This window comes from Nomascus leucogenys, chromosome 5, assembly GCF_006542625.1.
Source record: "Nomascus leucogenys isolate Asia chromosome 5, Asia_NLE_v1, whole genome shotgun sequence".
Lineage (NCBI taxonomy): Eukaryota > Metazoa > Chordata > Mammalia > Primates > Hylobatidae > Nomascus > Nomascus leucogenys.
The window spans coordinates 100,075,733-100,098,562 of record NC_044385.1 but is presented as its reverse complement, the minus strand read 5'-3'; the positions used below and the strand labels follow the sequence as shown (position 1 = coordinate 100,098,562).

The 22,830-nt window shown below is 36.8% G+C and overlaps 1 long non-coding RNA gene across 1 annotated transcript in view; it reads right to left on the bottom strand.

Annotated features, from left to right (window-relative positions):
* Positions 1 to 22,830, bottom strand: part of LOC115835110 — a 117,728-nt gene that overhangs the window by 24,517 nt on the left and 70,381 nt on the right. The window contains exons 2-5 of the long non-coding RNA XR_004030030.1: positions 18,412 to 18,474; positions 6,550 to 6,668; positions 6,201 to 6,335; positions 5,541 to 5,606 (exon numbers count right to left, since the gene is read on the bottom strand). This is a non-coding gene — a long non-coding RNA (uncharacterized LOC115835110). The remainder of the gene's footprint in view (positions 1 to 5,540; positions 5,607 to 6,200; positions 6,336 to 6,549; positions 6,669 to 18,411; positions 18,475 to 22,830) is intronic.

Genomic DNA, 22,830 nt, shown 5'->3' with positions numbered 1-22,830 from the left:
AACACAGATGCAAAAATCCTCAGCAAAATACCAGGTAACTGAATCCAATAGCATATCAAAAAGATAATCCACCAAGATCAAGTGTGTTTCATACCAGGGATGCAGGGATGGTTTAATATTCACAAGTCAATAAATGTGATACACCACGTAAACAGAATTAAAAACAAAAATCACATGATCATCTCAATAGATGCAGAAAATGCATTTGACACAATTCAGCATTGTTTTATGATTAAAACCCTCAGTAAAATGGGCATACAAGGGATATACCTCAATGTAATAAAAGCCATCTAGGACAGACCTACAGCCAACATTATACTGAACACAGAAAAGTTGAGAGCATTCCCCCTGAGAACTGGAACAAGACAAAGATGGCCACATTCCCACTTCTATTCAACCTAACACTGGAAGTCCGAGCCAGAGCAGTTAGACAAGAGAAAGAAATAAAGGGCATCCAAATGGTAAAGAGGAAGCCAAACCGTCACTATTTGCTGATGATACAATTATATATTTATAAAACCCTTGAGACTCCTACAAAAAGCTGCTAGAACTGATAAATGAATTCAGCAAAGTTTCAGGATACAAAATTAATGTACACAAATCAGTAGCTCTGCTATATACTGACAGTGAACAAGCTGAGAATCAAATCAAGAACTCAACCCCTTTCACAATAGCTGAAAAATAAAACAAAATACTTAGGAATATACCTCACCAAGGACATGAAAGACCTCTACAAGGAAAACTACAAGACACTACTGAAGGAAATCATAGACAACACAAACAAATGGAAACACATCTCATTCTTATGGATGGGTAGAATGAGTATTGTGAAAATGACCAAACTGCCAAAAGCAATCTACAAATTCAATGCAATTCCCATCAAAATACCACCATCATTCTTCACAGAACTTGAGAAAAAAAATTCTAAAATTCATATGGAATGAAAAAAGAGCCCACATATCCAAAATAAGACTAAGCATAAAGAACAAATCTGGAGGCATCACATTACCCAACTTCAAGCTATATTATAAGGCCATAGTCACCAAAACATCATGGTACTGGTATAAAAATAGGCACATAGACCAATTGAACAGAATAGATGACCCAGAAATAAGTCAAATACAGACAACTGATCTTCAACAAAGCAAACAAAACATAAAGTGGGGAAAGGACACCCTATTCAACAAATGGTGCTGGGATAATTGGCAAATCACGTGTAAAAGAGTAAAACCGGATCCTCATCTCTCACCTTATACAAAAATTAACCCAAGATGGATCAAAGATGTGAATCTAAGACATGAAACCATAAAAATTCTAGAAGATAACGTCGGAAAAAAACCCTCCTATACATCTGCTTTGGCAAAGATTTCATGACCAAGAACCCAAAAGCAAATGCAACAAAAACAAAGATAAATAGATGGAATTTAATTAAACTAAAAAGTTTCTGCACAGCAAAAGAAATAATCAGCAGAGTTAACAGACAACCCACACGGTGGGAGAAAATCTTCACATTCCACACATCTGACAAAGGACTAATGTCCGGTATCTATAAAGAGCTCAAATAAATCTGCAAAATAATAATAATAATAATACTCCCATCAAAAAGTGGACTAAGGACATGAATAGACCATTATCAAAAGAAGATACACAAACGGTCAACAAGCATATGAAAAAATGCTCAGCATCACTAATTATCAGGGAAATGCAAATCAAAACCACAATGTGATATCACCTCACTCCTGCAAGAATGGCCATAATCAAAAACTAAAAAAATAAAATAATAGATGTTGGCCTGGCTGTGATGAAGGAGAACACTTTTACACTGTTGGTGGGAACGTAAACTAGTAAAACCACTGTGGAAAACAGTGTGGAGATTCCTTAAAGAACTAAAAGTAGAACTGCCATTTGATCCAGCAATCCCACTCCTGGTATCTACCCAGAGGAAAAGAGGTCATTATATGAAAAAGGTACTTGCACACGCATGTTTATAGCAGCACAATTTGCAAAAATATAGAATCAGCCCAAATGCCCATCAATCAATGAGTGGATAAAGAAAATGTGGTATATATACAACATGGAACACTACTCAGCCATAAAAAGGAACAAAATAATGGCATTTGCAGCAATCTGCATGGAATTGGAGACTATTATTTTAAGTGAAGTAACTCAGGAATGGAAAACCAAACATCGTATGCTCTCATAATTGAGAGCTAAGCTATGAGGACTCAAAGGCATAAGAATGATACAGTGGACTTTGGGGACTTGGGAAAAAGGGTGGGAGGGGATGAGGGATAAAAGACTACACAATGGGTACAGTGTACACTGCTTGAGTGATGATGCACCAAAATCTCAGAAATCACCACTAAAGAACTTATTCATGTAGCCAAACACCACCTGTTCCCACAAAACCTATTAAAATAAAAAATAAATTAAAAAAGAAAGATATACAAATGAACACGTACACAAAAGAGAATGATATTTTTTCTTTCTTTCTTTCTTTCTTTCTTTCTTTCTTTCTTTCTTTCTTTCTTTCTTTCTTTTACTGCTTTTGCAGAAAAGAAGAAAAGAAGAGAGTTTATTTTCATAAATTCCTCCAAAGCAAGCCCTGGACTGTAGCTGATTATAAGTCACTTTTTGAGAAAGATCAAAGCAAAACAACAATTGCGGATGACAAAAGTTTTAGGACAGCCATAGTCAAAGACACCCATGACAAGGAAATTTGCTTATTTCTGTGGCATACAACAATTTAACATAATCATAATTATTACTGAAAACATACATCAAGACATATCAGATTTTCAGGAATGTCATACAATACTAGAACATATATGAACAACATGTCTATATAAATATAACCCAAAGAAAGCTAAATACCGCCTTACATTTGACAAGGCTTATTGTGTACTAACACAACAAATAAGTCTAATAAGCCTACTATATCTCTCTTGGACTTTAGGGAACCTAATCTCCAAAAAAGTTAGTTTAAGGTCAAAAAGTTTGAAGCTAGAACTATTAATTTTAATATTGGAAAGTCAGTCAAATATCAAAGTTTTAAGACACTTGATATCACAAAACAGGATCATGAGTCACTATAGAATAGTCCTTCATTTAGCTACAGTGATAAAAACATTTACCATTTAATAGAGAGGAGATTCTGCTTCCCAAACGGTAAGACCGAGTAAAGACAGCATGAGGCCAACTAAATCTCTCTCCTGTTCCATTTTCTCCCTGCAGTTTACTCAAGAAGTAAACAAAATCTTTTGTCTTTTAATATTACACATTTTGTTCAGAAGAGAAAACCATATTTTACCTTTGTATGGTGTATTATTAATGCTAAAGCTAATTTTAGCAAAACCTTATAAACAACAAAACATAAATAAATATACAACTACTATTGTGCTATCATCGCCTACAGAATTTACTACAGTAACATGCTGTACCAGTTTGCAGCCTAGAAGCAATAGGCTATACCATATAGCCTAGTTGTGTAGTAGGCTATACCATCTAGGTTTGTGTAAGTAAACTATGATGTTTGCACAATGACGAAATTGTCTAATGACACATTTCTTAGAACATAACCCCATCATTAAGTGAACATGACTATATATCATATATATACACACACACGTACATATATGCTGAGTAAATTATATGCAACGTAAAGATTTAAAAAATGAGTAAAAAAGGAATCAGAGAAAGTTATTCTAAGGACAGAATGTACGTGAAAGAACAGTCATAAACGGGTCTGGTGTTTTGGTTAATTATTTAAAACTTAGCATAGCAATACATTTTAAGTGAATGGAAGATTAGAGGAAGAATAGAGAAAGATAAATCTGGAAAGATGTGGGGAGAAGGGCAGATTGTTAAGGGCATTTTAACCATGTAAGGAGTTAGATTTTGATCCTATAGTCTGGGCAAAGGAAACTAACAGAGGTTTCTAAAGAAAATGGTGTGATCAGTTTTGTATGAGACCAGTGCCAGGGACAACATTGGTTAGATCAAAGAAAGCCTAAAATAAGACCGTGATAGTGAGGGGGAGAGGAGGATTCAGATTCAATAGATACATTTTAGAGATAAGGAGAGCCAAGGATGACATGTTTACAGTTTAGCAGCTTGAGTGAATTGTGTTACAATTTAATGGGTTTTAGCATCCAAGACAGAACTGATTTCGGAGGGAAAAATAAAGAATTTCATTCTACAGATGTTGGTATCTCTACAACAGTTGTTAATAAACATTGTTATTAGGGCAGGATGTAACCTAAACTAAGAAAAATATCTGAGCTTGCTCATTCTAGGCCCAGCCAACAACTAGATGGGTCATGTTCCATCAAAAATGCCTAAGAAATTAGTACATATACCTCTTTCTAAATAAGCCTGGAAAGTTTCCTTAATTTACCCACAACAACTCAATTTCTCTTTTCCCTTGTATTTCTGAAGTTTTTTGTTTCAAGTATTTTAATGCCATATTATTTTTCATAAAGGATCACGACTGCTAGAAATGCGATGAGAATTATTCCCTTTAAAATGTAAAAAAAAGCACCCTTTGTCTTATTTAATGTCTGAAACAAAGATTGTATGCTTGTCTTTTCTATTTGCCTTTGTGTTAAAAAAAATGCTTGCTTGCCCTTTTATATTAAACTTTTCTGTATCATTTGGTTCTAGGTGTGTCTCTTATAAAACAGTATATAGTCAGATTTTAAATCTTTCTGAGAGTCTTTGCCTTTTTTTTTTTTTTTTTTTGAGATGGAGTCTGGCTCTGTCGCCCAGGCTGGAGTGCAGTGGCATGATCTCGGCTCACTGCAAGCTCTGCAGCCCGAGTCCATGCCATTCTCCTGCCTCAGCCTTCCAAGTAGCTGGGACTACAGGCGCCCACCACCACGCCCAGCTAATTTTTTTGCATTTTTAGTAGAGACGGGGTGTCAGCGTGTTAGCCAGGATGGTCTCAATCTCCTGACCTCGGCCTCCCAAAGTGCTGGGATTACAGGCATGAGCCACCACACCCGGCCGAGTCTTTGTCTTTTAATAGAGTATAAAGAGTATAAATTATTTGTATTTTCTTGCTGTTTATTGTTTTGATTTGGATTGATAGATACTGCATTTGCTATCTTCTGACCCAGGGATGTGAAACATATATATTTATTTTTACTTCCCCGTAGTAATAATATTTGAATTTTTCCAAAACATCTTTTAACTTAAATTCCTCTGTATATTAGTCACTAATAAATGAATCTTTCCATTTCTCCCACATGTAAGCAAAGGGCACATCTAGATTACATAACCTAGGTTTTAATTTGTCTGTTGGGCCAGTACAGTGCTTTTTACAACAGTATTTGGTAAAGTTATTTGATATATTGATAGTCACTGGCAAATTAATTAGCATTAACACAGGGAGAAAATGCTTATTTGATGTAAGGAGAACATATTCTGAAAAAGTAAAAACTTACTGCTTAAAACAATATCTGGTTAAGCCTTTTGGCCTGAACCTCCATTTTTAAGTAATTCACCAAAATGACAAACATAAAGAGAAAAACGCAAGGTACCTGCTATATGTTCTTCAGGCCTTTTGGAAAACATGGAGTTGCTCCTTTGGGTACATAAGTGGGAATCTACAAGAAAAGTGATATTGTAGACATCAAGGGAATAGATATTGTTCAAAACGGAATGCCCTGCAAGTGTTGCCATCCAAAACTGGAAGAGTCTGCAATGTTCCCCAGCATGCTGCTGGCAGTGTTGTCAGCAAACAAGGTAAGGGCAAGGTTCTTGCCAAGCGAATTAATATACATGTTCAGCATTTTAAGCACTTGAAGAGCCAAGATAGCATCCTGAAACACGTGAAAGAAAACAATCAGAAAAAGAAGGAAGCCAGGCCAGGCATGGTGGCTCATGCCTGTAATCCCAGCACTTTGAGAGACCAGAGCGGACGAATCACTTCAGCTCAGGAGTTCGAGACCAGCCTGGCCAACATGGTGAAACCCCGTCTCTACTAAAAATATGAAAATTAGTTGGGTGTGGTGGTGGATGCCTGTATTCCCAGCTACTCGGGAGGCTGAGACAGGAGAATCACTTAAACCTGGGAGGCAGAAGTTGCAGTGAGCCTACATCGTGCCACTGCACTCCAGCCTGGATGACAAAGCAAGACTCCGTCTCAAAAAAAAAAAAAAAAAAAAGAAGAAGAAGAACGAAGACAAAGAGAAAGTTACCTGGGTTCAAGGGAAGCCCCAGCCTGCTTCGAGAAGCCACTTTGTGAGACCCAGTGGAAAGTAGCTGGAGCTGTTGGAGTCCATTCCCTACAAATTCACAGCAGAACCGCTATAAGAAGAATAAAGGCCTCTGGGCTGTAAAAAAATAAATAAAATAAAGTCTATTTGAGTGATAATACTGTTTTCTGTTTGTTTGTTTTGTTTTTCTTCCCTTTAATTTAACTGAGGATATAGGGAGAGAATGCATTTTTATTTAAGCTAAATTGAGAGTACCAGTATAGTGACTGCAGTTCAATATTCAATAGTTGAATTTTCTTGACCAAACAAAAAAAGATTCAAATTGACTTACCAAATGTTATGTATTGAGGGTGCATTGTAAGCTTCATTTTCAGCTCAGACTCCAGAAACTGACTTCGTTAATTGGGACAATTAAGAATCACCAAGGGTATAATTGCCCCTTTCATTTTGCTTTGGGAAGAAAGAGAGTGATTTATCTCAGAAAACAAGGGCCAAAGAGAATGAGAAGATTTTGGTTAAAGAGGAGCACCAGCAAAACTGTTTTATAATCAACTCATCTTAACAGATAATAAAAAACCTTCAGTGCCTCCCCTAGACAGTAGAAATTATAGAATATCTGAAATCAGTTGTTTTAAAAATCTCTGGTCTACTCTGGCAAAGCAAAAGATCTTGTCAGCCATCTATGCCACCTGCTACCTTTGGCCAATGCTTAAAACACACACACACACACACACACACACACACACACACACACACGTGAGTACCAGAATCATCCAAAAAACTAGTGTTGATTTTAGGGGGATGACAATAATATTATCATTCAAATCCATAGTGTCAAAAACCTTATAGATTTTGGACTACCTGGGGGACCTAGAGTGAACCACTCTTAAACAGTTAACTTAGCGTTTATCATCTGTATAGATTATATCAATATAATTGCAGGGATCAAATTTTGTAAATATCACATTTGAATACTGTTGAGGCTTTGATAATTGTGAGTCTGATATAATGATATACTTGTGAGTCTGATATACTAATGGCACAAACCTGTGGAGATATCTGAAAACATGAACTTTAAAGCTTTTATGATTCTACCATTTGAACATATCATATGATATCTTATTATAAATTTGCTTATGAAAATTTAACAGACTATAACTATTAAAAAAACAAACTGACCATATGAATCCTAAAAAGACAAGGAATCCATTATGGAATGAGTCATCAATATTTGCTGTGTCTACCTGACACCAAAGTACAAAATTTAATCAGATGTGTTTTGTCTACACAAGGCCACCCATCTGGCTATGGAATCTCTTGGTTTCTCATTGTTCTTCCCATAAATAATATTTTACTTGGTAAGAATGAACAATTATTTTTATCGCTTATTTTCAAAACATTGGAATGCCTTCTAGTCTTCTGGGATCAACTTCAATTTTATTTTAGAAATCTACAAACCATAGAATAGGTTGCATTGCATTTGACTTTTGGTTTGTTAGACTAAATTAAAGAAATTTAAGTAAGAAAAAAATATTTTTTTCTATGACCTCTGCAAATGTTCCATGCAAGCTGTAAATTTTCAAAACTGGCATAAACATTTAGCTAAAACTTATTATACCTTGATCTGCCTAGCTCTGCCCTTGATCTGAGCAGAAATATGAGAGATGCCCTGTGTCAAGATATGAAAAATTATGCAAAAAAGGAGGGAAAATTAGATCTTTATAAGCTAAGACTGAGGAAAGAAAAGTGTGAAATTGGAAAAGACAACATTTCTGCAGCCCATCCTTCCTGCTAAATCATCTGTCCTAGTGAAAGGAGACCTTCAAGTGAACTCTTTGAAGGCCTACAGGCGAATTTCTTGGTCTGTTCATGAGAACTGCTCATCTCCAGAGAAGGCCAGATTTAAATTTCTAGGTCTGTATTCAGCAAATGCTTGATGCAGAAAATGAAAGTTTGCTATTAAACTTTGGTCAGTTTGTTATTACTTTGCTATAATTTCAGCATCACTTTGAATTTAACAAGCACTAAAAATGTGTTAGAGGTCCCTGGAGGCACATGGCACCGCACCACAATTTATTTTACAGACATTCCTTCAAAATATTAATAAAGAGCCACCAGACTAATCAATTTGGTCCAACCTTTTTTCTTGCCACAAAGGAACACAGGGTTGCTGATAACGATGGTCCACCCTATATTTAAGTGTCATTAAAATCAACTCTATGCAAGCCTAAAATGCCAGCCATTTATGTTTTAGAAAACAAGTGCAGAGTAAATTTGTCTAAATGTCTCAGCTAAAATGAATATATTACCAAAAATCATCTTTCTAGTCCTTGCTCATTAACACTTGGCCAAGATTCATTTATCAGAAAATATAGTCTGCATCTGGAACCCTGAATAAATGGAGGTGCAATAAAGACTGGTATGTGGCAGTTAGAAACTCATGGGAATTAAGGCCATCAAGAAAAGGGACACAGTGAGGGTCGTGGCCAAACAGGGAATATCTGAGAAGATAAGGCAGGTGGTTAAATATGAAAATAGAGGCAGAATTCTTCATGGGTTTGCCTGTATTTTCTTAGCTGCAAGTGGATTCTTCCCTTCCCAAAAGTTATTAAGCAACCAAACGTAACCTGGAATGAAGTAAGTCCTTTAATTTTGTTATAAATCCTTTAAGCAGAGAAATAATTTAATACCACTTGCAGACTTAAAAGAATGGGCTCTTGGCCAGGCATGGTAGCTTACACCTTAATCCCAGAACTTTAAGAGGCTGAGGTGGGAGGATTGCTTTGAGGTCAGCAGTTCGAGACCAGCCTGGGTGATATAGCAAAACCCCAATCTCTATTAAAAAATAAATAAAAATTAGAGGGGCATGGTGGGCCTCACCTGTAGTCCTAGCTACTAGGAGGCTGAGGTGGAAGGATTGCTTGAACCTAGGAGGTCAAGGTTGCAGTGAGCTAGGATTGTGCCACTGCACTCCAGCCTGGATGACAGAGCACCCTGTCTCTCTCTCTCTCTTTCTCTCTCTCTCTCTCTCTCTCTCTTTTTAAGTGGATTTTTATAGGCAAGACTTGGTAGTAACTACATTTTTGAAAATCGCTTAGATATGCACTCAGGTCATTCCACTCAAGGTCTCAGAAAACCAACATGTTCTTACTTTTCAGAAAAAAAAATTTTAAACTCTGTGACAGCCTGCTCTCATTTTAGTAGCTAGTATTAAATTCTATTAGGCTTTCAAATTCTTTTGAGACTGGTAAAAAGCAGCCTTAAAACTCAAGTAGACTGTATGTGTTACCAAAGCCCCAAAACAAAGATATTGCTGAAGAGCCTACTTAGACACGAAGATTGCTAGGATTATATTAAACCTCTAGCCTCCTGAAGAATCACCTAGTTTGTGACACACACCGATTGTTAGAGCATGAACTTGCGGTGATGTACTATCAGGTTCTGAGAGCTTCACCTTCTATTTCCACATCATTCTTCCCTAGTCTCAACTATCTTTTAAGGCACTGTTATTTCTGAAAAAAAAAAAATCTCTCCATTCCTTTGATAAAAAATTAAATTTATTATGGCATAAAAATTAGTTTGTGCCTTTCTGCACTCATAACATCTCAGAAATCTTTTGAACAATGAACTCAATGTGTGAAGTCATCATACAAAATTAAAGAGGTGGAGAGAATAAGATTTGTTACGCTGAATTATTTTTAAATTGTATTTGAAGAAGAGTAACTTTTGTAAACACTTCAGCAACTACAAAATGTCTGCACTTCAAGATTAAAATGAAGTCTTTCCAGTTGACATGCTTTATTAATTAGAGAGAGGGGACAGTTGTTTGGAGTAGCAATTATTTAATCCCACAGAAGTTAACTACTCTAGGAGAAAGGGATCAGTCTTATTGACCTTCTGTTATGGGGGAAGCATTAAACTTGGCATGTTAAGTATTCGTCTTAATTAATTCTCACAACCTTCTGAGATAGGCATTTGCCTCCATTTTACAGGACAGGAAACTGAGGCTTAAAAAGGTTAAGTAGCTTCTTCAAGATCCTTCATCGAATAAAGAGTAATCAGGATTGTGACTCAGGTCTTTCTGACTCGGAATCTCGTGCTCTTTATATTATATAGAGTTGTTGAAATAAAATGGGATTAGGCACATGGGTTCTGATAAAAATTAGATGTGACAGAATTTTTGAACAGTGTAATCTTTTAGGAGATAAATTCTGTCTTATATATTTTAACTGAATCTCTTTCAGGGCTAGTTTAGAAATATCAGAATAGCAATGTTCAAGAGATAAAATATAATATCAACCTACAGTTGTATTTCTTCTGGATCCAATTTTTTGCATGTTTCTGTAAACATACAAAGATTACTTAAAATGTTCTATTTTTAAGCTATGGAAAAATACTGGCTGGCTATTACTGAACCATTTTCCCTTTCCTCCTGGCTATTTAAATGGACTACAATTTGAAGCCATCATTGTATTTAGATGTGGCCAAATGACTGATTTCTTGCCAACAGAATGTGGGTGAATATGATTGCCTCATTTCCAGGCATGATTCATAAATCCTCCTCGAAGGCAACACCCAGTGTACCCTTAGAAGCCACATGTGAGAGATGAAAGTCTCTGGACCCACAAATAATTGTGTGGGTCAGAGTTCAAAATGTCTGCCAATGCAACAGCATCTCTTTATTTAAGTAAAAAATAGACATCGTATGAAATCAAGTGACTATATGTCCCACTATGCACAGAACAGTTTCAGTTTACACTGCTTGTCCCAATGTATTTATTAAGAGCTCTCACTTTCACTCTTACAATTGCTCCAGCTTGAATAATAAGTGTAGTCTCTGTAGTAATAGGTCACAGAGATTTACATGTTATGACAAATAGCATTACCTTTCCAAAAACATTGGTTTTTATTTGTTGTACATTTATTTTCTTTAGCATACAATGGCTAAGCCAGCTATTTTTATTTTAAAAGTTTAAAAGAAAAACAAAGGCATACACAATAAATTGCAGTGTATATGATTTATTCTCTATATTTAACACTCTTGACCCATTTTATTAATGTCTATTTCAATGTGCCCTTAGTAAATAATGAGTATATATATGAATGGAAAGCAAACATATGTATAATTTACTCCCTGGCAAAAGATAACCCTGGGTTTAGTGCCTGGTATATAATAGTACTTAATTAAATATTTCTTCCTAATGCTATGTTATCATTTCTATTATTTTTCTATTTTTGTTTTATTATTACTTTTGATAAACTGCTGATTAAAAATATAAATTAATACGTTTTTAAAAAGTAATCTGATAAAATTATTTAATCAGTGTTCATTACATATGTCTAAGTAATCTAATTTCTAAAAATCTGTCCCCTTCAGCTGAAAATGAGAGATCTACAATTCACAATAATCTACACACAAATGGGACTTATTAGTCTAAGTAATTGAGAATTCCAAGAATAAATTTTCTATAGGCAACAATGAATAAGGGATCAACAATGTTACAGGGAAGTCTGTATTTCTCTGCATCTCTTAACTTTTCCTTTCTCTGTATGTTCACCTCATTCCATGGAAACATTTTATCTTCAAGGCTAAGGAGCTGGCCACCAAGAATGTACATCACATCCTCACAGTTCAGCAATCCCAACATAATAAATTCGTCTTCCATGACGGTTTCATCGACAAAGTCTTAGGGAGCACTCCATGTCACTGGGTGTGGTACCCATGCCCATCATTGAACCATCCCTGAGAGATAAGAATGGGCTATTCTGATTGTCTAACTTGATCTGGTTACCACTCCTGTGGTGGTGTTGGTTGGGTGGGGGTGGTGCATTAGGTTAAATTGCCCCATCAGAGTCACACTAAGTGGAGGAGGGGGAGTTCCTGAAAGGAAGCAAAGATGAGCAGACAGACAATTCCACAACATATCACTATAGATATATATGGAAGCAAAGATATAAGATATGCATACAAAGATGTTTGTTACATTTTTCTGTTGGTAAAAATTTATAACAATTTTATATCAAGCAATGGGGGATTTTTAAATGATTAATAATATATAAAATTTAAGATTATACAAGGAATAAAATCATGGCTTTGATAAATACTTAATAATATGGAAAATGTTCACAATATATTAGTGTAATAATTGTATGTGTCAAATTGACTTGGCCATGGGGTGCCTAGATATTTGATTAAACATTATTCTGGATGTGTCTGTGAGGGTGTTTCTAAATATGATTAACATCTGAACCAGCAGACTAAAAAAAGCAGATTATCTTTCCCATGGGGAAAATTGGATGGCAGCCCTCATCCAATCCACTGGAGGCCTGAATCAAACAAAAATTTGGGTAAGGGAGATTTCACTTATCTCTGCATTATTGTCTTTAAGCTGGCATATTGTTCTCCTACCTTTCAGACTCAGAGTTGGACTGAAATTTATACCATCAGCTATCCTGGTTCTCAGGCCTTTAGAGTGGGACTGGAACTGTATCATTGACTCTCCTGGGTCTCCAGCTCACTGACTGCAGATGATGGGATTTCTCAGCCTTGACAACCTTATGAGCCAATTTCTTATTTTACATTAGTTAATTAGTTAATTTCTCATTTAACTTATCTTAATTTTTCAGATTTTCAAACACTAGCCAATTTGTTGTCTTTTAAAATGCTTTTAAACAATATTGTCTATGTATTAGGGTTCTCCAGAAAGATAGAACCAATAGGAGACATATAGAGACATAATTATAGATATAGAGATATAGATATACGTGTACACATACATCTATGAAAGGGGTTTATTAGGAGAATTATGAGAAACTCATGACAAGCTATCTACAAGCTGGAGAACCAGGGAAGACAGTAGCATGGCTCAGTCCATGTCTGAAAGTCTCAGAATTAAGGAAGCCAATGGTGTAATTCTCAGTCTGAGGCTGAAGGGCCGAGGAGCTGGGTGGGGTGCTGGTGCAAGTAAAGTTCAAAAGCCAAAGCACCTGGAGTTCTGGTGTCAAAGGGCAGGAGAAGAGGGGTGTCCCAGCTGCAGGAGAGAGAGAGGTTGAGAGAGAGAGGAACAAAGAGAAAGAATTTGCCTTTCTTCCTTTAGTCCTATCTGGGCCTTAGCCAATGGGATGGTGCCTACCCTCACTGGGTGAGGGCAGATCTTCCTTACTCAGTCTTCTGAATCAGTGCTGATGTCTTCCAGAAATACCCTTACAGACACACCCAGAAATAGTGCTTTACCAGCTATCTGGGAATCCCATGATCCAGTCAAGTTGACTCCTAAAATTTACCATCACAGTATATGCATCTGCTTTTGCGTCATAAATAGGAATATAATAAATAACCATTTTATTAACATAAAATAAGGTTCTTGAAACAATGGATGAAATAGTTTGTAAAATACTTCAAAAGAATGCTATTTAGTGGTTGATTTTTAATGGGAAGTGGGGCATAGGAAGGGAGAGAATTGTGAAAAACAAACAGTATTTTATGATGACTCCCAGATTTCTATATTGGTTGACTAAATATATGGTAACATTATTAACTAGTCAATGCAGAAGCAGGATTCCGTTTGAAGATGAGAGTGAGAAAAGAAGAGTTTAGTTTCAGACACAACAAATTCAAGGAGACTATTGGTTTTCCAGCAGATGTGTCCAGAAAAAAAATATTTAATGCAAAGTTTGAAGTTCCAGGGAGAAGTTGGCTGGAGATAGAAATTTGTGAGCAATCAGTATGCAGATTTTAGTTGAATCTATAAAAGCTTGTGTGGAGAGGGCAGAATAGGGTGGAAATCATAGAGTTCTGACGTGCAGTGAAGTGTGAGAGGAAGGAATAGAAAGAAGATGCTGCATTGTCAGAAAGGTAAAAAGAGAGACAGGAAAGAGTTCTGTAAAATGATGTAAAAGGGTAGACAGTTTCAAGAATAGAGAGCAGCCAACAGCCACTTCTTCATTGAAAATTTATGCTTCTCCTTCTTTAGTTAAAAAGTTGCCACTGACGCAGCAAGAAGTATATTCCCCATCCTCATGTATATTTTAGTGGTGCCATTTTACTAGTTTCAATCAATAGAATGTGAGTACCAAGGCAATTGAAAGAGAGGTATGCCACCTCTGTCCTCTTATTCCATTTCTAAGAGCTGGAAGCAGAGGACTCCAGGATCCTAACTCATGACAGAGCAACAATAAGGAAAGAGAGAGAGTCCCTGAGTCATCACACAGAGGAAAGCCATCCTCACCTAAAAAACACCCCTGTCAGACTATGATGTGAGCAAGAAATAAATTATTCTGTCAAGGTTCTAAAATTTGGGGGGGTTGTTATTATAACTACCATTGTCATAAGTAAAATACGAACTGAAAATTGTCTGTTGAATTTGACTGCTAGGAAATGATTGCTAACACAGGGATGGTTAGATAGTAGCTACACAGAGATGCAAAGTCAAGGAAGTTTTTTGTTCTAATATTAGGACCCAAGGAGATTTAATCTTTTTTTTTTTTTTAACAGGCTGAGCACAAGCCATGAGAGAGAGAATGAGTCTGTAGAACAGAGACGAAATTATCCATAGAGCAAAGGTCACGGAGGAGTCCTAAGGCCATGGGAGGTAATGACCTTGATCACAAGGATGGATACCTCTTCCAATGACTGTCAGAGGTTGGAGGAAGTGAGAAAAGATGAATAAATGCAGAAGATCAATCCAAGAGGGCACTTGAAGGTTCTAGTAAATATTATAGCCATAATCATTGTTGAGCATCAAAGTTGTATATATTTTGGCAATTAAATGCCTGTTGTAATACTCTAAATTTTTCAAAACCCACAAGAAAACACACTGGTATCTATACGCTGTCATTTTCTACTTAATGTTATTGAAAAAGAAACCTCTCACCTTGAGTTTTCTTCAACTTGCTCATTCTTATTTATTCTCCTTTGAAGGTGACATATAAGATAAAGATCCCTTCCCACAAAACAACTTTACCAAAGATTTAACATCAAATACTGTCCCTAGAAGAGAACTGTATATTAAGAGTAATTCTTTAGTTTTCAGACACTACTTTCTGACTAAGAGCAACATGACAAGGCAATGCGATTATTCGTCTTGGGGTTTGCGATATTTCTGACTTACAGATATATTTATCTCTATACAGCCTCACCGTGGGACTGAATGTAATCAAACTAAACTAAAAATGTCCCCAAGTGCTGGAAATGATAGAAATAAATGAGGCAATAGAGAACAGGAAGTGATGGGGTGGGGAAAAGAGAAAGAAAAGCCATGTTCAGTTTCTTCATTACATTCAGTTTCTTAAAGCAGTGGTCGGCATGTCTGGCCTAAGCCCCCATTTTTATGTATTATTACATTTTCACTATAATGCCTTTTGATCATTTATAATAGAAGTGTGTGTCTGTGTGACTAATGTGAGACAATCGTTGTTAAATGAACAAGATTTATGCTCATGAAGCAACTGTATTGTTTCACAGATAGTCGTTCTAAGCCTTCTCTCTGGGTAATTTTCCTCTTGGATCATGGGCAAGTCCCATAGCTTTTCTGGCCCCCTCACTAGAAAAGTCTCATTTCAGATTTGAAAATAGCTAGACCAATGAAATAAGTACAATTTGTAAGATCCTTCAAGTTAAAGCCGTCTGCAGCTCAGGTCTGATGCAGGCACGGAAGCCTTGAGTGCAGAGCTCAGCGTGTCCAGCTTGCTCCAGCATGTTCTAACTCAAGCTCCTGGACCCTCACCAGCCAGCATGAAAGAAGGGAAGAGAGTTTGTGGGCAAAGAGCACATGCTTCGGGTGCAGATGCAGTCATGATATGCTCTTGGTTCCTTCTGAACACAGAGCACGGTACAATCATCCCTTGCTTTCCGGATGCTTTCTTGTGGGTTTGGGGTTTGTTTGTTTGCTTGTTTGTTTGTTTGTTAGCAGGGAGGAAGAAGCGGAACTCTTCTCTGTGCCTTTCTAAGGTAGGTTGTGCCACTCCTCGCGCTGTCTTTAGGCTTTCCTCCCTCAGCCTGTGGGCATCCAGCAACCCACCTCACTCATGCCTTTTGGAGGTCCTTCTGCTCTTCCAGGCAGTGTGCTTGGGCTCTGTCGCCACTGGACCCACAAGGAAACTCTCTCTTATCCAGCGCCTTGGTTGCAAATCTTCTTCCAGGACCTCCATTTTTCTTTGATACCAGACGGGGGCACCCCTACCGCTAGTCTGTTGGCATGAGGCAACAGCAGTCGTCCACTTCCACAACACATTTGTCAAGCCCTCCAGTTGGCTCTCTTAAAGCTCCTGAAAACTTTTTCCTAGGGATTCTCATTCTCTCTTTCTCTTCATGTACACTCTCTCATTCTGGCTCTTGCTCTTGCTCTCTCTCAAATTTCCACTGTTTTATAGTCTGGAAGTGAGTGGTAGCTGACACTGGTTTACCCTTGGCATCTGCTACGTGTCCTTCCTTAGGGACATAGAGTTACTTGGCAGTTCTTATGTTCTTATCACCTTTGAGAGAAGACACAAGGACATAAAAGCCCCACTGCAGCATCCTAAAACATTCATTTACTTAACTTCCCTCCTCTAGACTAGAAGCTCCCTAAGGGCAGAGACTTTGTGCACTACCGTGTTCCTCAGCACCTGACATGGTGTCTGGTACATAGTAAGTGCTCAATAAATATTTGTTAGATGAATACATTCTGTTCTATTTATTCATTTCTAAAATAAAAGCTCTTTTCTTTTTCTTTTCTTTTCTTTTTTTTTTAGAGACAGATTCTTGCTTTATTGCCCAAGTTGGAACACATTAGCATGATCATAGCTCACTGCAGCCTCAAACTCCTGAGCTCAGGTGATCCTCCCACCTCAGCCTCCCAAGTGGCTGAGACTACATTATGATGGGCTCTTTTTTTTGCTATTTTTTTGTAGAGACAAGGTCTCACTATGCTCGCTATGTAGCCCAGGCTGGTCTCAAACTCCTGGCCTCAAGTAATCCTCCCGCCTTGACCACCCAAAGTGCTGGGATTGCAGGCATAAGCAGGCCTATTCTTAACATGACTGCTGAAAGCCCAAATTAGCCACAGGACGTTAAGAATGGGAGCATTTTATTTCTTTTTGTCACACAATGATTAGCTTTTATATAGGCTTGCACAAATTAGAGAACTCTTCACTATTTTTTTGTTAGCATGGGCTTAAATAAGGTGATATCAAATGAAATAATTTGACTGACAGAGGAGATTTTAAAGATCACCTAGCTACTTGGCTTAAAATAAGAGATTGAAGGACTTGTGCTAAGTCTCAAGAACAGCTAGTTCTTGGCAGGGTAGAAGGTGGAACACAAAATTGCTCTCAGTTCAACAAGACAGTATGTTCCTTTTATCGAACACCAGGCAGTATCCATACTACCTCAGAAAGTATTTGCAAACCAGATCAAGTTAAGGTTTTTGTTTTGAACATAATTAGATGCTTCTTATTGACAGACCTCATCATTTGTAATTTATCGGAATAGTGGAAATGTTTTAAAAATGTATGACTTTCTTATGCAATTCTAACCAAACTGGACATACTGATTATTTGACTGACTGACGCTGAAGTTTACAAAATGATTTTTTTCAAGAGATTTAAAGTAATTATTTGAGATGTAAGTCTGATCCTGGCAAAACTGTATTTCTATAACTTTGCCACCAGTTGCTGTCTTCAGTAAAAGTCTATTTATACCCTGTAACATAGAGAGTTTTCTCTCTCTCCATAGAATTCCTATGGAAATTGCAGCTGGAACTGAAACCCCTCTAAGGCCGTGATGAGTTATCACTAGCTCTTGTAACCTGCTGAGTATATTTCTTATCCCCTCTGTTAGATTATAAGCAATATGTAGACATTTGATCCCACTTTGTATCTTCTTACAGCACCCAATACAGAATGGATATTTATTAATATGTTTGCTGAATAAATGCACCAACATTTAAAGTCTGTGGAGTTTCTCTCTTGGGGCTACTACTCCATCTTCTTTAAGTATTATATTAACAGTATCTCAGAAAATGTAAATTTTAAAAGTAACAGGAAATCCCTCGGAAATTCAGAATATTTCTTTATAAACAAATTGTCTAACTTTTCTTCCAGGTTTGACTTTTTTAAATCATTTTATGGTATTCCTAGACTTGTCTTTAATATTCCCAATACAGGAATTATTGTCCTTAGCAAGAAAATGCACAAAATTTTGTTTTGGACTTACAGGTCTTGCAGGGGATGAAAAGTTACCTTCTCTGGCTCATCACCAAGTTCATAGTTGAAGTCCCTGTAACAAAAGACAGCTTAATAAGAGAAAAATTATACAAAATAATTTAATATAAGTTTTATGTACATGGGAACCATAAGAATCGAATACACAAATAAATAGGAAAACCTGTGTATTTTTAATGCCAGTTTTGGTGTTTTGTTTTGTTTGTTTTGTTTTTTGAGACAGAGTCTCACTCTGTCACCCAGGCTGGAGTGCAGTGGTGCGATCTCGGCTCACTGCAACCTCTGCCTCCTGGGGCCAAACGATTCTCCTGCGTGAGCCTCTCAAGTAGCTAGGACTATAGGCATGCCCCACCAAGCCCGGCTAATTTTTGTATTTTAGTTGAGATGGGGTTTGGTCATGTTGGCAAGGCTGGTCTCAAGCTCTTGGCCTCAAGTGATCTGCCTGCCTCAGCATCCCAAAGTGCTGGGATTACAGGTATGAGCCACCATGCCTAGCCGCTTAATGCCAGTTTTGATGAAGAAATGGATAGTCATGGAGAAGTGTGATTGAACAAAGGGGGTATGATCCAATGGTAATAAACTGGTGGGGACTTAGCAAGGCCTATTTGTTCACATTATTATCTGTGTCCCTGTGTTCTTGTGTGTTATTTGTGTCCCTGTGTCTTCCAGGTATAGGAAAGGCACCTCTAGAATGAGGGTCTTACGAACTTTTTCAGGGGAGAAGGGACAGGGAAGATCAGAATAATATTCCTGCTTCTACTGTTTTCTCAAATGCTGAGGTGCCATATTTTGGTGTACTATGTTCTGAACCCCATCAAACTCATACCAGGTTACTGACATTTAATGACTTTCTGAACTCACACTATGCACCAGTTCTTCCATTCAACAATGTTGGAGCAGGAAAGCATCTGATGTGTCTAAGGCACAGGTCTTTTTCAGCTGGGTTTGAATGCTACTTCTTCCTTTTACTGATTTATGTTGTTGGCAATTTAATTAGTGTCCCTAAATCTTAATTTCCCCTTTGATAAAGTGGACATGATAGCAGAAACTATCTCATAGGGTAGTCAGGATGAATAAGAAAATGAGATCTATAAAGCATTGGGCATGTTGCTTGATTCCTACTACGTACTCAATACAATGTGTTAAAATGTTTGGTCATAATTGTCAGAATTTAACCAATTTCATTATGTTGATTGTACCTTCTTGACCTAAAGGTAATGAATTACAAGAGATTGTATATAAATAATTCCAGATGATATTCTGAGCACCACCGTATATAAAGGATGATGATAGGTTTTTATGAATGTATAGTTTTGTAAGGGAGACCCACATATGCAATCAAGTACAAGAAGGACAATTATAGCCATAGTTGGCAAAGTCAAGGTTCTTATAAATGATTTGCAGTTCAGAGGAGAAAGGGGTCAATTTATGCTAAAAGCTGGTAAAAGACTGGTTCAAAGAGGGCTTCACTGGGGAGGGGATGTAAGAGCTGGGACTTGAAAGGTAAAGAGGACTTGTAGGGGAAATAATAGGAAGAATGGCACCGTCACCCAAGGAATCATGCAAGGAGAAGCTTGAAGGAAAACACAAGGAATGTTTGTTGAGCCTCCTGATGTTCATGGAGTATGGTGGCAGCTCAGAGTTGGAAGGTAGATTGATGGGCAGCCACAGAGTTCTGAATGTCTCACCACAGGACCATGGCCTGTATTCTGAAGACAATCAGAATCCATTACAGATTTTGGAAGCACCATTCTGGTAGTAAAAGATAAGTAGAGGGAGGGAAAAGATTAAGGAAGAGAAACCATTGAAGTTATGAAAATTAATAGTACAATTGAGGAGTGATGAAGGCCAGAGCCAAGGCTGTGTTAGAGGAAATAGATAGAAAAGTTAGACTCAGACCACAGATGAGACAGCACCTGAGGCACAGATGTCTGTGAGGTGTATGGATAAGATATAAGGAGTGCTCTTGTTTCAGTGACAAGGTAAAGCAGGTAATGAGGAAGGAAACCAAAAAGATAAGGTTTGTGTTTGGGGGAGTGGCCGGAGGAGAGGAGAGGGAGGAGATGATGTTGGTTTGAAAAATGCTGAGTTCAAAGTGTTTAAGAGGAAATCCAACTGGAAATGTTTAGCTAACAGTTGGATATATGAATCTGGAATTCTAGAAAGAGTTAGGTTAGAAACAGAGATGCAGATATGCAAGTTAACTTCATAGAGGTAACATTTGAAACCATGAGAGTAAATGAGAGCACCCCAAAAGAGTATAGAGCTAGAAAGAGACTTCAAATAAAATCTTAGGACGTGACTTCCTTAAAGGACAGTTGCTGGAAGAATAAGCAAAGAAATTTTTTAAAAAATGGAGAACTGGGAGAGGCTGGATTCCTAAAGTCACAGATGAAAGAGTCCAAAGAGTGAGCTGGGGATAATGTTTCCATGTCCACAGTCACTGCCGTAGTTTAGTTCCTCGTATTTCTTGCCTGAATTTCCTGCATGACAGGAAATGCTAGCATGAGTTTTGTAAAATAAAAATTTTGTCATGTCCTTTCTTGGCATAAAATCCTTTATTAATTCTCCATCACCTTCAGAATTAAGTATTTGAGTAGCAGAAAATATCCCTCCAGTATCAACCACTTGCTTACCTTTACATCATCAGTCACCATTCCTCTCCTTTAAAACCTAAGTTTTTCTTGAAGTTCTCAAAAATATCTGTTCTTTCTCCTGATCTGACCTTCCAATATGCTTCTTTTGCATGGAACGTCCTCCCCTGACCCAAAAAATCTGTTCACCTTCAAGCCTCAGCTGAGGTGTCATTTGTTTCTATCTAACCTTCCCCACTCCTACTCACACTATTGTGTCCAACACACACACACACACACACACACAGAGTTGGGATTAAACATCTCTCCGATGTGTTTCCACAATACCCTAAAACAGGAATTGTAGCACTTTAAACTTAATAATAATTATATTTGCAGCTGCAATGACCATGTGCCAGATATTACACCAAACATACTATACACCACATCACATTTTATGCTGTAAACAAATCTACAAAGTACTTTTGTTATCCCTACTTTACAAAAGAGAAAAAAACCACACTAGCAATGATAGAGTGACAAATGCATGAGATTATGCATCAAGACATTATTTGTGATGGTAAAAGATTGGGGAAAATCCAAACACCTATAGATAGAGGATTGGTTGAATAAATTATGGCATAGACACAACACACAAGGAAATATTATACACTGTATAAAAGGAATAAGGAGATTTCTTATTACCATGGAGTAATTGCTGAGATATATTTTTAAGTTAAAAAAAAAGCAAGGTGCAGAAAATTTGATAAAGAAAACGTTGGAAGGAAAATCAAAAACAAACAAATACAAATGGTTACCTACATCATGAGAGAAGAAACAACGTGAAGGGTACAGGAATACAAAGATTTCTTTGGATATACCTTGCTACACAGTTTCAGCTTGGGAATCATGTAAATAATGTGCATACTTTTTAAATTTAAAAGAGCTTTCTCTAAAAAATAAGTGAAAATAAATCAATGTAGTTGTATACAAAATTAATAAAATAATATAACAAAGAAAACAATCATGTGACATTAGAATACAATATTTGATTACATCTCCACATTGGAATATTTTCTGAAGACAAATAGAGCTGTAAAAATATGTGAAACTTTGTTCATTAATTTTATTGTTAGTATTAGGTTGGTGCAAAAGTAATTTCAGTTTCTTTGTAATAGTACCAATAATAATTTTGGTACTAATACCCTAAGATTATATATAAAAATATATACACACATATGTATAGACACACTATATATATATACTTTTTTAATATATACTAACTATACCCAATACACATATATTTCTCTTACACTGAAAACGAAGAATCGCATTGTGTTAGAAAAGAAATAAAAGTATGAAATTAAATAAATTAGAAAAATCAGTATTAACATGTGTTTTTTTTCAAAAATATATATTTCTTAAATATGTTCACTATAAGAAGCAATAAGAACCTAGTAAAATAAATTATGGCCCAATTTCTTTTACTGGCCCCTAGATTTTGGTGCCTAAATATCATTTCCCACAATAGGACCAATAGCTAATTCTAGATCTGAAAAAATATACCAACTGAGCCTGGGAGCCTTTTTTTGGGCCAGGAAAAGAAGGAAGCAATTAAAGTCCTGTGGAATTATTTAAGAATAACCTAAAGCCAACTTAAAGAGGCTTTCTTTGGACAGAGATAGAAAAATTGGAGAATCAAAATGAATTAAGAGCTTAAGAGCAATAATTCCAGTAGCAATGAACACATCTAGCACCTAGATCTTGGTTTCTAATACCATTTTCTAAAAAAAAAGGAACCAGAGCTCCTTAGAGAAAGAGCTTATTCAGAACTGAAG